Raw genomic sequence first — 16585 nt, 5'->3', positions numbered from 1 at the left:
ATGTTGAATCCATCTCCTAATATAACTGCAGCTAATAGCAGTGAATCCCGACCGCTAACTTACATACAGCAGCATGAACGTATTGCCAACCTTACGCGCCCCGCAAGGCTAAACACACGGAGCTCGCATCTGCGGAGAGACTTTGCGGACGCACCATACTTCCTGACGGCAACAAATACTCCACCAGCAACTGTATTTAATCTATCCTTTCTGAACCCAGGTAATTTCTTTATGAAAATTTCGACTGAAGTTATTTGAGCCTTTAACCTGCTTTCCAAACCTATAATGAGCTGAGCGTCAGTACTTTTTATTAGTGCTTGGAGCTCTGGTTCTTTTCCAACACAGATACAGCAATTGACTGCAATACTGATTGTTTCTAGGTCTCTTTTCAAGTGTTGGTGCCTCCCTTTTTAGTCTGACTCTGTAGTTTCCTGAGATCCTTTAATCTAAAAAACCACCCAGTATCCTCCACACAGCCCCCATTACCCGTGTAGCCGCTTCCTGTGTGTGGTTGACCCCTACTCTATTAAGCAGAACCCGAAAAGCCACAAACCTTTGGCGCAAGTTGAGGAGTCTGCAGCTAACACGGTAGCAGAACCGTCTGAGCCTATAATTCAGACCCTCCATTCGGTTCTACACGGAAGGACCACAGCCTGTAGTCGACGATGCTGCAGATGGCGAGCTTCGCCTTCATCTTGACGGCACGATTGGCAGTCATTACTACTTCAGTTAGCCGAACAAAACCAGAGAGATTATCTAGCGATACAAAGTGACACACATCGTTAGTTCCAATATGAGCCACCACCTGCCAGTGGCTGCACCCTTTCCGCATCTGCAATGAATGCTCCTGGTATGCACACATAGTGCACTTTGAATTTCTTTCCCTCCTTGGCGGCCATATCCCTAAGGGACCCCATTACGCACCTAACGTTAAAGCTCCCAACTACAGTAAATTCACCATTTGCGAATTCCCAGACCTTGTGGGTTGAGGGGCTTCCTCTGGAACAGGGCGAGTGACTTCACCTGGCTCAGAAACTTCGTCAGCCACAGATAGCGTCCAAAACCTTTTCGTCAGTTAAACCAGGATAGCTCTCCGATTGGCCCCCGGTAAGTCTTTCACTACCTGCCTGTCCTCTCACTCTGCCACAGGAGAGGGGTCAATTTTAGCTCGGACATTACCCACGATGGCTACAGTAGTCGAGCGATTGGGCGACACAACTGATGTGCTGGCCATCCCCTCTCAAGCTGTATGACAGAAGCCAACACCACTCTGGAGCTATTAACAAAGGGTCACCAAGGCAGACTACATCTGAAAATATTAATTACAGTCGCTATCCATACTAAATATGTTAAAACTGTATACCACACACTTAATAGAAAGCTAGACTGTACCTGGAAAGCATTCACGCATACAAAAAACGAAGAAAGTGACTATTCACACAGATAACTAAAAATAAGTCGTTCTTGTTTGAAGCTCGTGAATATGATTCGGAAAAACGGTGTACTCGCCATATCTGGAGCAGCAATAGAAGGCGGACACCTCGCTAACGGTCCACCTGAAACTGACCTGATACAAGCAAAATAAACATTCCAAAGCCTGTATGACATGAGGACCAACACAAGCATTAATACTGCTTTTAACATGAAAGACTGTGCTTGCTTATCTCGCAACACGCAAGAAATTAAGAACGTAGACTAGTATCCACACAGATAACTGATTAATTGACACAAGTACAATTTAAATATATGTATTTGAATCAACTTGTTGCCTACGAATCGCTACACTGTTGACAACGGGTGGCAGGCATGGCCAACTATAAGCAGAGGCCTGACAAGGGTCCGTGTCTATGTAGAATGACTGTTTGCTGGTATAACGATCGTCGCCAACCAGCAGCACAGACCTAATCTCGAACAGGAAGGCTGGTGCCCTGGTCCCTGCTACTTGTATTACCGTCCTGGTAGCCTGGATATTCTTCATTGCTCAGGTCATCCTATTGATGGCAGCGTTCAAAGCGCTGCTTGTGGCATCCGCAGGAATCTTCACCAAGGCACCGGCTCCGGCAGTGTGGATATGGGTGGCTTAAGCAAACGTTTTACACACACTGCCGCTCAAAAGACCTCAGAAAATGCCATAATGGACGTCAATGGAACCACCTCTTCACCTGGGCTTCTGATTCCCACACATTTTGCGGCGCAGAAGGACCGTTCGCAGTGCGACGAGCAACAGGACATCGACAGCCATTGACACTAAAAAAAATCAAAAGTGTGTGTATCCCTAAAGGACCAAACTGCAGAGGTCATTGGTCGCTAGACTTACACACTACTTAAACTAAATTATGCTAAGAACAACACACACACCCATGCCAGAGGGAGGGCTCCAACCTCCGGTGGCAGGGCCGCGCAATCCTTGACATGGCACATCAAAACGCGCGGCCACTCCGCGCGGCGCCATTGACACTGCTGACGCTCATACGAGGGGCGTTCAGAAAGTAAGCTCCGATCGGTCGCGAAATGGAAACGACTATGAAAATCCGATAAAGCTTTGCACAGATGTGTTGGGTAGTGTCTCTAGTATAACCCCAGTTAGCATCACGTCGCTCTTCTCATTTCTGAGCTCGCAGTGAGTGCGTAAAGATGTCTAGAAAATAGTGTCTGCCGCCAAGTACGAGGGCCTGGTGAGAAATTTCGCCTGAAGCTATGCAGCTAACATTACATAACTGTCGTGCTGTTTCGTCTTCACGACAATTCTCAGCCGCATTCTGCAGGGGCAATGAAGATGCTCCTGCATCGTTTTCAAATGGAAATGTTAGATTACCCACAATACAGTCCGCAATTGTCTCCCCCTGAGTTTCATCTCTGGTCACATGAACCGCTGTCTTTGAAGACAACATTTTGACACAGACAACGAGGTGTAGGCCAGCGTGGAGAATTGGCGGAAAGCACTGGCGGCTGCCTTCTATGATGAGGCTATTGAAAAGTTGGTACAACGCTATGACAAAAGTCTAAGTCAGAACGGCGACTACGTAGAGAAGTAGCTGAAAGGTGTAGCTAATTGTTACAAGTAAAACATTTCTGATGTTCACTGTGGTTTCAATTTGGCAATCAATCGGAGCTTACTTTCTGAACAGGCCTCGTATTTCGTAGAATATTTTCGATCGGTCTCTAATGCTGCACCCAATTCATCAGAGCAAAAATTGTGATAACACTATCTCTGAAGGGGTACGATTACGTTCGGGGAATTTTAGGTCCACGATCTCCTTAGAGAACGATTGAATCTTCCAGGGGTGCAAGCAGCGTCAAAAATTGTCAAGTAAATCGTCTTGCTGCTCATCGTATTGCAGACTGTTGTTTCCGACCAAGAAATATCTGGGAATCAACGCCCCAGAGGGAAAGGGTGGCTCCATTGACGCCCTTTTTGTCACCCTAAGGCCTTTTCGTTTCGATTCTGGAGCTGCAGTGTGTCTGAAATGTTTTCCTCGTCCATCCATAAGGCAATCACGTGATTTTATTAATGGACTTCGCGGTTGTGACCTAAATCGTGGAGGCATCAAGGGAAGGAATTATATGTAGGTAACAGAGGGTGTGATGACCTTTCCTTCATGTGACACTTCCACTGTGGTGTTGGACAGAGTTGTGGGGAAATTTGGCGCCAATGTAACATCACTAATCCATCTTCCACGTCACATGAATTTCTGAAGCGCCACCCAGTCCGTGTTTGGCGTAGCAGGGCGCCGCGCTTTTGCACGCTATAGGCACTTTGGAGATAATTTTTGAACTTCTGTGTCGGAAAACTAGACAGTTAAGAACTTTCGAAAATGTTACCCTTTATTGTATTGAGTGGTGTAGACCGTAATTCTCTGCATTCTTGCCGTAACCGAACAAGGTAGATAACCAGAATATCCAAAGGATGGAAAGCGAAGTTTCCATATGCAATAGCGAAGTCGTCCAGAGTAGTAACACCGTACGTTTTCAGATCCAATGGCATGTTTCCGCAGTTGAGGTGATGTCATTGGCTGCTTTAAGACCTGACGTCTTGTTACACAGCCCTGTTGTCAGTTGTCATCGTAGCGTGTGCCAGTGACTCGTATTTTGTAAATATAGCCTATCGAGCACGATAAGTGGTGTAAGGAAGCTAAGTGATGGACAAAACAGAATGAAAAAGTGAGAGATGCCATTCCCGTTCACACATCAAAATTGAAAATTTGAACGCTTGATCTGTAGTAATAACATTAACCGCGAAGACGAAATGTTAGCGTTCAGTAAAAGTGTCCACTTGTATGAACTTGTAGCTACAAAGACGTTTAGGGTTAGATGTGGAAACGACTTTGCTGTCGGTTCTGACGCTAATGCTGTGTACGACTTCGTACACAACGATAAGGAGTGATGGGGTACAGAGCTGTGCGGCAACTGTCGTAGCAGGAAAGCTGGACAGGAGCACAAACGATGAACGAACTAACAAACACAATAAATAAAAGCTTTACACATCTGTAGATTTCTCATGCATACGAAGACTCATTACAAATAATGCATCAAGGAACAGAGTCCAACTAATAGAAGAGAACAAGAATTACGCTCTATGAACTAAAGCATAAACGATGGTGTCTGAGCCGCGACTAAGCGGCAGCTGCGTAGTGTCAGGTAGCGAAGTAGGAGGGTTATTCGGAAAGTAACAAAAGATGGGTCGCGAAATGAAAACCACAGTGAAAATCCGATGAAGTATTGCACAGGTGTGTTAGGCAATGTCTCTGTATACCTAGAACAAGATACCTCGAACAATAGTGACTCCCGCTAAGTACGAGAGCCTGATGAGACATTTCGCCTGAAGCTATGCAGCCAACATTACATATCTGTCGTGCGTTTTCTTCTTCAAGACAATTCTCAGCCGCATTCTGCAGGGGCAATGAAGATGCTCCTTCATCGTTTTCAGTTGGATATTTTTGATTATCCACAGTACAGTGTTTCATCTCAGCCCACATGTACCGCTGGCTATGAAGACATGACTCTGGCACAGACAACGAGCTGTAGACCAGCGTAGAGAATTGGCGGAAAACACTGGTGGCTGCCTTCTATACCAAGTGTATTGAAAATTTGGTGCAACGCTACGACAAAAGTCTAAGTCGGATCGGCGACTATAGAGATAAGTAGCTGGAAATTGTAGCTAACTGTTGCAAATAAAATAGTTTTGATTTTCACTGTGGTTTCCATTTCGCGACCTATCGTTTCTTACTTTCCGATTAGTCCTCGTAACTCCGAGTGTGAATGCGGCTGTGTGGCTGAAGCCGGCGGTCCTGCATCGCGGCCACATAGGGCGCTCGTAGTTCAAAGTCGCCTGAGCGAATGCTCAATTCAGTCCATTGCATCCCACACGACCACTATCGGCGTCAAAAGGAAACTTGGAATTCCGTTGCCAACTCCGTGGGATGGACCGATCTATGAAACCACAGCTGGAGACGCATTAACGAAGGCAAGGTGTCTGGCTGTAATTCTATCTTCCTAGCTAAAAGTATTTACCTCACTTGTTTTCTTTCTGTGAATAAACCACATCGCTCTCATTTGCTCGTTTTTTGTTTAAGATGAAAGTGGTTAGTGCCTTTCCCACAAAGTACTTCTTTTCCATTCAGAGTGGGACGCCATGTAAAGCGAGCTTGCTTTGCTCTGCTGCTGGTTTGGTATTCACATTAGAGAAGCACCTGAGGCAAAAAGATAACACTTAAGTGCGGAGTCCTGATTTTTTTCTTTTACTTAATTCTAACATTGTTTTCATTTAATCGAATATAAATACTTAATTTTGTACGACAATAAGATGATTTGGAAACTAAAGTCGTTGAAAGTCGCAAACAACTTAGAATTGAGGGGTGGGGGGGAGGGAGTAGGAAGCCGAAGGTCTTCTTTGACCCAGCGATCCGTCGTCTCTAACCCCGGCACTGGAAAACAGACTGGTGGGACCCACATAATGAAGGAAAATGATGATAATATTGAGATAGGGGGATAAGTGTAGTTAAAAATTTGTGGGGCATGACTGTATTTTAAGGAATAAGAAAAGATGGCGACTACCTAATGTGTGATAGGTAGATGTCATTCGAAACTTGCAGGACCAACATGAATGTGTGTAGCTGCAATGAATGTGAAATTATAGTCAGCGTTTATTCAACAATTCGTCTTATTTCTTGTAGTGCTGACGGTGGTAGCGACATTTTGTGATATTACGATGTAGTAAAAGCAACACCATTGTGATTCCTAAGTTACACTGCAGAGAATTACGTGTTAAATGTGCTCTGTAAATGAACATTCACTAATTAGACGAAACAATGTTCACTATTTCATACAAATAGTGAAACAGCTAAGACATGCCACCCCACATGTATCCAGAACAAATAAATGTATCGAAGTGCGGGTTTGGACAAGTTATATCGGACAATATGGCGAATTTCCTGACGTTCGCGGTTAATTTTAATCCTCCGTAGCCGGAGAATTGTTCACCTACATTCTTTCTATTGGATTATGTACACTAAGGTAACAAAAGTAATGGTATACCTCCTAATATTCTGTCTGACATTCTTTCGCGGGGGTAGTGCAGCAACTAGATGTGGCATGGACTCAACAAGTGATTGAAACTCCCTTGCAAAAATAGAGAGGCATGCTGCCTTTATAGCGGTCAGTAATTGCAAAAATGTTGCCGGTGCAGGATTTTGTGCACGAACTATCCTCTTGATTATCTCCCATAAGCTTTCGATGGGATTCTGTAGGGCGATCTGGGTGGCGAAATTATTCGCTCGAATTGTCCAGAATGTTCTTCAAACCAATCACCAACAGCTGTGGCCTGGTGACATGGTGCATTGTCATACATAAAAATTCCATCGTTGTTTTGGTACACGAAGTCCATGAACGGCTTCAACGTCTCCAAGTAGCCGAACGAACATAACTATTTCCAGTCTATGATCGTATCAGTTGGACCTGAGTACCCAGTCTAGTCCATGGAAACACAGCATACAACATTATGGAGCCACCACCGCCTTGCACAGTGCTTTGTTGACAATTTGGGTCCAAGGCTTCGCAGAGCCTGCGACACCCTCGAAACCTACCGTCAGGTCTTATCAAATGGTATCAGATATCTGACGATGCCACGGTTTACCATTCGTCTAGGGTACAACCTACATGATTCCGAGCCCAGGAGAGGCGCTGCAAGCAGTGTCGTGCTATTAGCAAAGGCACTAGAATCGGTCGTCTGCTCATTAACGCCGAATTCCGCATCACTGTCCTAACAGAAATGTTCGTCAACGTTAAATGTCAAATAGCGTCAACGTAACTGTGTCGCCAACAAATGTCCAACCCTCGGGAGAAGAAATTTTATAAATGTCTGTCCTATTACACCAAATTTAGGGTAGCATGTAACTCAGTGTGTTTATTATTTCAGCTGTTATACCATGTACTCAAAGTGTTGATCTTGGGTTGTGGAGAAACAATTCTGCAGTTTGAATTTCATGTGAAGTTAGCGGCAGCACAAGCCAGGCTTGTATGGGATTTAATGCTTTCGGAGTTCGTCCGTGTTTCCTAATAGCACACTTGTTTTGATTTCACCACAAATAACAGGATAGAAATGTTTAGTTTGGTGAGTGTGCTGTCCATTTTGTCTTTACTGAACGACCGTTCCAATGCTCTCCAAATGTTCACTGAAGACTTTATCTCATTACGTGTGCGGAAAGGGAGCGACGTCCACCATGTTGGTAACACACTTATTGCCTTATATCCAGTGGGATGCCTTCCAATAACTTACGAACTCGAGATAATTCAAATGGTTCCAATGGCTCTGAGCACTATGGGACTTCCCCTAGAACTTAGAACTACTTAAACCTAACTAACCTAAGGACATCACACAACACTCAGCCTTCACGAGGCAGAGAAAATCCCTGACCCCGCCGGGAATCGAACCCGGGAACCCGGGCGTGGGAAGCGAGAACGCTACCGCACGACCACGAGATGCGGGCTCGAGATAATTCAGAGCATTTAAAACCCCATCAGTAAAACAGCAACTAATGAAGTGGGACTTCAAAAACATACATCACACATCGATAGATCAGGAACAGCGGCCATGTACCAAATAGCTTTAACTTCTGGCTGCGGTTTTACATGTCTTATGGAAAAGAATGAATATGAGGGCAGTCTCTTTTTATTTTTTATGACAATGGTTTTATATTAGCTGCTCTGCCTCATGTAACGTTATGTCCAAATGGTTTACAAATGTTAATCTACATTCAGATCCGATGACGGCATATTTAGTATGTTGAAACAGGTTATCCAGTAAACATTATTTAAGCTATCTTGGCTTTTGAATTAGACCTACAACAGTGTCATCGCCTTCTACGCATTATGTGTTCACTCCAAAGTAAATTTTGAACCGATATGCCGCAACACTGTCAACTATTGGTAGATAACACTGTGAGAACTGTAACCAATTTCGAAAGTCATTGCCATGAAGCTGTAGACTCAGCAAAATAAGTAGAGGACGACATGCGATGGAATTTATTGTTCGAGGAACACTCGTTTAATTAATCAGTCTTGTACTTTCGAAATGCCTCTTACTGACATATGAGGGTGTGTTACACTGACAAAATGTTAGTTCATTTGTTTCATCAGCTGCTTTTATTTTTCATTAGTGTATTTTATTCTACGCATTCCAGTTACCACAACTATGTTTATAATGTTTAAAATGATAGAACGTGGGTGCTTAGGACCATCTGGATACTCTTCAACATACAATAGCACAGCTGCTCTAATATTTTTGTGACATTCCCTACAGACAGTGTTCACTTTTTCGGCTGCCGTACACATTCTGACTGTCTCAACAGCTTTGTGAGCAAGTTATCTGGTTACTACAACCGCAGAACACAGACAGATGGGCTTCCGGCACACAGGCAAACACAAGAATCACTGATGACAAACGTGTTTCCTTGCATTTGGTATAAGAGGGCAACGGCTGTAGCCTCTCGTTCTAACGGTGGGATAGTTGCTTGCGGATCTGTTAACCTGATACTATTAGAACAAGTCCCGTACATGTTATGTCGCTGAAGTTCTCCTATAAGCTCCTCTCAAACGCCACAGAAAAATGTAAATAGTTTCATTAGAAAAAAGACATAGTCGTTGTCGTAATTTGGCCGCTACATATGATAAAGTTACATGGGAACGCAAGGAAATTTGCCATACTGTCCGCTTTAACTTGGCGAAAACTGCACCACGATATTCATCCTGAATATGTTTGGTGGGGCCTGTCTTAGTTTCTCACCCTTTATAGGCACTTCCTGCCTAAAGTGAACATGTGTAACTGTTATTTGTGCAAAGAAAGCATAGAAAAGATCGGTGAAACTAAAAGAAAGGATGAACATGTACGTAAAACGTGTTACCATTCTCTTCAAGGAGTTCCAAAACAATAAAATTTAACAATCAGCGACTCTCTTTATTAGGTCTGTGGACTGTCGGGGGCAGTTTTTGCTGCATGTGAATAGCAAATAGCTATGTGCAGACAACGTGAATACTATGTTGTAGAAAAATGTTCCTGCTGAGCAAAATAATACACAAAATGCTGTCAAACTGTAGATTCATCCGGCCGAGGGCAGGTTAGCTGCAGTCGTACGCACGTAGCCACTAGTACCTGCTTCAGAGTGACGATCGGCTGGAACAGCACCAAGGGGGCTCACTACCTGACAGGTCACAGCGTTCTATTGTGCATGAAGGCTATTGTGTACATCCTCCAAACTACTGTGTGACAGACAGCTATCTCCAGGGATGTGGCAACAGCAGGTGTCCACATGGGAGAGGGAGAAGGGGAATGGAATGAGAGACGAGAGGTCCGAGTAAATGGAATTGCAACCGATATTTTCGGTGTTGTTCTCTCTCTATCTCAGACACACGCACACACCCATTCCGTTTTTCCTTTGTATGCTCTTTTATTGACATATTTCCTAATCTTGTTAGTATGTATGTCACAGGTAACCGGTGTCGCCTTTAATGAGTCGTCATCAGAGCTAACAATCGGTACCCTGTTACTGAAGTAACACATTGTGGTCACTTAAAATCAGCTGCAGTTGATTCCTAAATAAGTTCACATTAATCGTTCCTATACTTTCCCTAGCAAATGATGGCGTAAATTGGTTGTGTTTCATTTTGAACTTCACTGCAACGTAACACGGTCGGAGGTAAAGTGATTCCTCTCCCGGCCTTATCATAGGGCCTTTACCGGCGTATAACACATCGCGAAGATATAGATCTGTACTGCTTTACACAATACCAGTAACAACCCCCCCCCCCCAACCTACCTGATTCCTTACAGAAAATCGAACTCCCAATTGCAAACGTCTGAGTAATTTGAAAATGAATTAACATGTCAGATATTTGACGCTAAGCATGTTAACCAGAAAGACGTTGGAAAAGGTTTGTGATTATGTGTTCACTAAACACTCAATGAGCATGGTACGAGTAAATTGCGCTCCGTTTTAAGTATAAGGCAGTTTTTCACGCATCTCATTGTCCATGATGTCATTCCTCTGAGTTATGTGTCGTACAGTGTTATAATTTTGCAGATGGATACCGTCTGGATAGTACGTTGGGAGTAGAGTTGGTGGTAAAGAAGTATAACATCAAAACGTCGTGTCTGATGCTGATGTTTCACTGCATGACTAGCTAAAATGCAGTAAGTGATAAACTTTTCCCTTTCATTATTTTGTCAGTGTCAGCGAGGGAAAGGATCGTGAAGGTTTCGAATTAAGTGTAAAGTTGTAAAGTTAGTTGAAAGTCGCTAAGTGCTCTCATTCTCAAATAGTGACTGAATATTGTGATAGTAGTTTGCGTATCGTGAGTTACACTGTTTCGAGATGATTATTAACAGGGTTTCTGGCTTATATTTCCCTTTGTGTGTTATACCTCTTCATAAGTAAATTATTACAGCATTTTGAATCTTTAAACGCGGTGAATAACTACAAGAAATATTTATAGTCAAATTTTTGTTGCTTCTGGTAGCTACCAGATAGGCAACCACAACTCGTACCGTGCATCGTGCACCGGGTGAACCATTAATATTTATTCTGTGCAACTTTAATAGTGTGGTCGAATTTGCAGATTCGATTCAGACACATTCGTAACCCACAAAGGGGTGAATCAGCCCTCAGTAAATACTTAACGTCATGCTGGTATTGGCCGCTCTCACTCCCCATCCCCAGGTAATTTCCCACAGAACATGACTCGGCACAGCATCATCAAAGAATATCAGCTGCAACCGTAGCTCGGTAATTTCGTGACTGCTACGGTCGCAGGTTCGAATCCTGCCTCGGGCATGGTTGTGTGTGATGTCCTTAGGATAGTTAGGTTTAACTAGTTCAAGTTCTGGGGGACTGATGACCTCAGATGTTAAGTCCCATAGTGCTCAGAGCCATTTCAGTAATTTCGTTGGCAATAGTATTACCAAGCAACAAATTAGCTATTTCAGCACCTCCCATCCAACAGCGTGTTCAGTCACCGCTAGTCGTAAAGAACAGCTACGACCGAGTGTGATACAGATCGCGCGTATTACTGGAAATAAGATACTCATTTTTTCCCCTAGAGGTACACACACAAAGTGCGTAAATTGTCTCCATGACGTTTGGTGCATTTCCGAGTGGTCTCAAAGGGTTTTAATCTGGTTGAAACAACATCTACATCTGTACTTCGCAAACCACCATAAAGTGTGTGTTACCGTGCGTAGAACACTAATATCAATACGTCTCCTTCCGCGTCCACCCTTCCAATTCTTATTTATCTTGCAGATGGTAAACAGATACAAACGTATATGAATCTCGCTGTATGAACAGGAATTGCGCAAATCTAGCGCTCTGTCGTTACGATGGATGTACGTTGGAGGTTGCAGAACGTTTCTTAACTCATTTTCTGAGGGAAGGATACCAGTCCCACACAAACTCTTTCTGGTTAAGTAGCGCTAGCTAAGATTTCGGCTCGCGAGCTGTTCCCTGGCGTCAGTCCCATAGCTCTCCGTCTGGCTGCACACTTTCCCCGTCGCAAGGTCACACCGTCTGAGTGGGAGCACGTGGAAAAGGGGAGACTGCAACATGTCGCATTTTGACTGCAGTGGTATCACACTGCATATGACGTGCTTTCATGTCTCATATTTCTCACAATGTAGATGACAGACGAACATGTTTTCAGTGTTATTTAATTTTTTTCTTGACACACTGAAGACATAATATAATTTTCATCTAGTAAAAACTGACGGAATACGGACATATGCAGACAGCTTCACAGATTTTCGCAGTCTCGTTGCCATGTAGTCATGACTAATTTAGTTTCGCAACAAAAAAAATGGCTCTGAGCACCATGGGACTTAATTGCTGAGGTCGTCAGTCCCCTAGAACTTAGAACTACTTAAACTAACTAACCTAAGGACATCACACACATCCATGCCCGAGGAAGGATTCGGACCTGCAACCGTAGCGGCCGCGCGGTTCCACACTGTAGCGCCTAGAACCGCTCGGCCACCACGGCCGGCTCGTAATCTGAATCAGGTCTTTCACACACACACATTGATCTAAGTATTACAGCACATCTGCAGCCTAATCACGGGGACGTGGAAACTCTACCTGAGGAAAATAATGTAGACGTTATCGACAGTAAAAGAATTTGTCTTTAAAACAGGAATTACACTACTTATAAATTAGTTTCATCTTCATATGCACAGGGACGCTTTCAACTGAAACGGCAAATCGTCTCGAAAACAGCTCAAAAACACATTTACGATTGACAGTGTCCTCAGAACGTTTAGAAAACTACCCTTGTAATTCATTCATGGTCACAATGAACTCTTGAAATCACGCATTTTCTTTAACATGAGTGAGCTTGGGTAACTGGACTGTGTTTGTGAGAATTTATCCCTTCCACAGGACGACTTTCTTTTTAAATGCATCCCCATCAAACCAGAAATACGTGGTTTGTTACAGTACAATATATCACTGTGGACAGTGTGCAGTCAAGTCCATGTAAAATAAGACGTCTGTTATCCATTCCAGATGTTCAAATTTTACTTCCTGCACTGCTCTTTTCTTCATTATTGAACAATAGCGGGTTTTATGTCGAAAAAACGTTCTATGTCTTCCCCCATGACTTAACCAACGTATTCTTACATATATTTGCCCACTCTTCATCCACTTTCATCGAAAATGGTTGCAACTACTAGTGAAATAAGGCGTACGAGTTCCGAAATTTTACTGTTCATGCCACCATTTTCCTCACATGTTCCATGGTTGCAAATTTAGCACAAAGTGCTTCTCGATGTACAGAATGGTAAATCCTGTGTGTCAATGTTTGTAATTTTTTTTCTCTAATTGTCAACTAAACATTTAAATTCTTTCTGCGTGATATTGTAATTTTGTTTCAGAGCCAGTTCCCAATATCAGACGATTGTACGACTGAATGGTAGGTACTGAGAGTTCCCATCCCTCTCTTTCGTCATTCTCATTCATTTTTAAAAGACTTGAGAAAACAGATCGCTAAAGTGCCTCTTTTTGTGCAAGCAGCCACTGGACCTGTCGACGTCTGTCATACGACGAACAAATAGCGAAGGATAAACGGTGCTAATACCACGATTCTGCCTAACTACGGAGAGTTGTGGCCACCGCAAAATGCCACACCGCAATACTAACTGAAATGTTGCGCTGTACCGGACCCTTCCAGGAAAGGCGCTGCAAAGCTGAGAGTGGCCGAGCTGCCCCCCGCACGCCGCCTGCACGTCCACCTCGCGTACGGTTTAGCACGCCGAGGCTGACGCAGATGTAAAGCACCTCTCTGACATTTACTGCTTACTAACCGCACTGCCAATCCTTACGTCTCTTTTTAGAACCTTTTTTTATCTCCTGCACTGATTGAACTTGGTAAGGATCCCAGACTGACAACAGTGCTCAAGAAATCGTCTTAGGATGCTTCTTGCCGACTTTTTCCGTGCCTAAATTATGGGTTCTTATGTTTATTGGAGTAAATGTGTATCTGGCACCTACCATCTGAATGGCTAGATTAATGTAGTCACTCTTTATTACATCAATATGAATACAACTCCAAAGGTTATGACTGTAATCGCTGACTGATCCCTGACTGCGTAGTAAAACAATGTACCATCGTTTCCCCAATTAACACGCCTCGTACTACTTTTCTGGTTCCAGTACAAAATTTTCACTCTGCAGTGGAGCGTGCGTTGATATGAAACTTCCTGGCAGATTAAAACTGTATGCCGGACCGAGACTCAAATTCTGAACCTTTTCCTTTCGCGGGCAAGTGCTCTACCAACTGAGCCACTATGACGTCCCCTCTCCCCTTTTTGATGTCGCTGTTGATGTTGAGCCACTACTGATACAACTCGGTCGGTGGAATGGAGACGCGACGTGCAGTGATGGTTGTCTCCGTCGGATAATGTGGAACAGCACCTGAAAATCTGTAAAGAAAATTGTTCTTCGCGTAATGCATTAAAGTCCGTTTCCGAGTCCACACAGCCTTCTCAGAGATTCGAACTGCTGATTTTAATTGTCTATTATGGTTGTATGATAATTTGTTATTCCCGGTTAGTTATTTATTGCAGTATTGAGTGAATCATTCCTCAACGGCGTCGTTTCACTCCACTGAAGCGAGGAAAACTTCATTTGCGTTTCAGTATCAGTAGTTGATGTTACGATGCTAGGGACAATTGTTCACTACGGCACGACTCAAATCCAGAGATAATCTATAATGCTATCTTGCTTTCGTGCGTCGTGATATTATTTCGGCAAAACACTCCTTTCAATTCTCAATTATCATCAAATCACTCTTTCAATTAAATTGTTCACAGTTAATTAATTTTGATTATCAACTATCACACATTTCAATTAGTGATGGAGCCAATATGTGGGATTTCCATTACTAACGAATAATTTTATTGTTCCTTCTTAGCAATTAGTTTATAATCATCACACCACACGCACACCGATGGATCAGATCAATTACGATTCTTTTCAGTTCGTTGATCGTGACAATTACTACAACTTTTAAAATCGTCGAATTTGTATTATCTTCGTGTGGTCGTATTAATGTTTCCTACTCAAGGCTAATCGGGTATTGCAGTCTTCGATGCTATGTCCATTCTTCGTGTAACTGTTCACTTTGATGGAGGTTGAGTCCTAAAATAATATCTCCAATTGAAAAGAAACAATCTCGTAGCGTTCCGTTTGTAGTACTATAACAAACGGTGCTCTCTCTCGACTTGATAGCAAGCAATCTAGCAAGCAACTAACATTTCCATGATCGAGCATTGTAGAGGCATTGAATTTCCTTTTCGCAGCGTTTACAACTCTTTTTCACAATAAATGTTATCTCTGACCGACATATTACTTTGGACTTAACTTTCGTCGTACTGATTTGCAGTTATTACTAAGATGTTTGATAGATAATTAAAACTAACTTTACTTTCTTTCCAGCTTTATATCATGACAGACTCAGTAATTATTGAAATTGGTGTTCATCAAAACTTTAAGGTGCTATATTATTATCAAAGTTGTCGTACCGGTCAGGATAACATTGTTCCCTACTTTAAATTATCATGACATTCATATCTGGGTTTTCGGGTTTCTTTGGGTGTTACACTATCCAAGCACGACTCACTCCTCGTCCTCACAGCTTTACTTCTGCCAGTACGTCGTCTCCTACCTTCCTAAACTTCACAGAAGCTTTCCTGCGAACCTTGCAAAACTAGCACTGATGGAAGAAAGGATACTGCGGAGACGTGGCTTAACCACAGCCTGGGGGATGTTTCCAGGATGAAATATTCACTCTGCAGTGGTGCGGGCGCTCGCTGGCAAATTAACACTGTTTGCCTGTCAAAGACTCGAACTCGGGACCTTTGCCTTTCGCGGGCAAGTGATCTACCATCTGAGCTACCAAAGCGCGACTCACGCCCCGTCCTTTCAGCTGAACTTCTGCCAGTACCTCGTCTCCCCTAAGTTTGGAAGGTGAGAGACGAGGTACTGGCTGAAGTAAAGCTGTGAGGACGGGGCATCAGTCGTGCTCGGGTAGCTCAGATGGTAGAGCACTTTCCCGCGAAAGGCAAACGTCCTGAGTTCGAGTCGCGCTCCGGCACACAGTTTTAATCTGCCAGGAAGTATCATATCAGCGCACACTCCGCTGCTGAGTGACAGTCTCACTCTGGAATAGTGAGGGTTATATATTTCTCTTGTGTTCCACAGAAAACGCTCTATCTGTGTGCTGGCGGTATGAGTTACTACGGCGACATATTTCGTCGGTTCCCATTTGTTACTTCGAAAGATGCCGTTTAAGGTTGCCACAAACCCAGAATTACAAGCTTCTAATTTATTTCAGTGTGTTAAATCCGTATGTTCATTGGACTTTAGGGTGTATTGCCCATCATATCATGTTGGATGGTAATTTGTTTATTAACAGTTTGTCTGTATGTCCAGTTTCGTTGTGTCAATTCAAGCGGTTTGTTTGAGTAACACATTTAAAACGACCACCTTTTGTGATGTTTAGCTCTCCGAAAAGTCACTAAAGGTCCTTAATTGTACGGGGGTGA

The 16585-nt window shown here is 43.3% G+C and overlaps 1 protein-coding gene across 1 annotated transcript in view; it reads left to right on the top strand.

Annotated features, from left to right (window-relative positions):
* Window positions 1-16585, top strand: part of LOC126417056 (dipeptidase 1-like) — a 644900-nt gene that overhangs the window by 187431 nt on the left and 440884 nt on the right. The gene's annotated exons all lie outside the window — the stretch shown is intronic.

This window comes from Schistocerca serialis, chromosome 8 (assembly GCF_023864345.2).
Source record: "Schistocerca serialis cubense isolate TAMUIC-IGC-003099 chromosome 8, iqSchSeri2.2, whole genome shotgun sequence".
Classification (NCBI taxonomy): domain Eukaryota; kingdom Metazoa; phylum Arthropoda; class Insecta; order Orthoptera; family Acrididae; genus Schistocerca; species Schistocerca serialis.
Note: the sequence above shows the minus strand (reverse complement) of the source record. Positions and strands in the feature narration are given on the sequence as shown.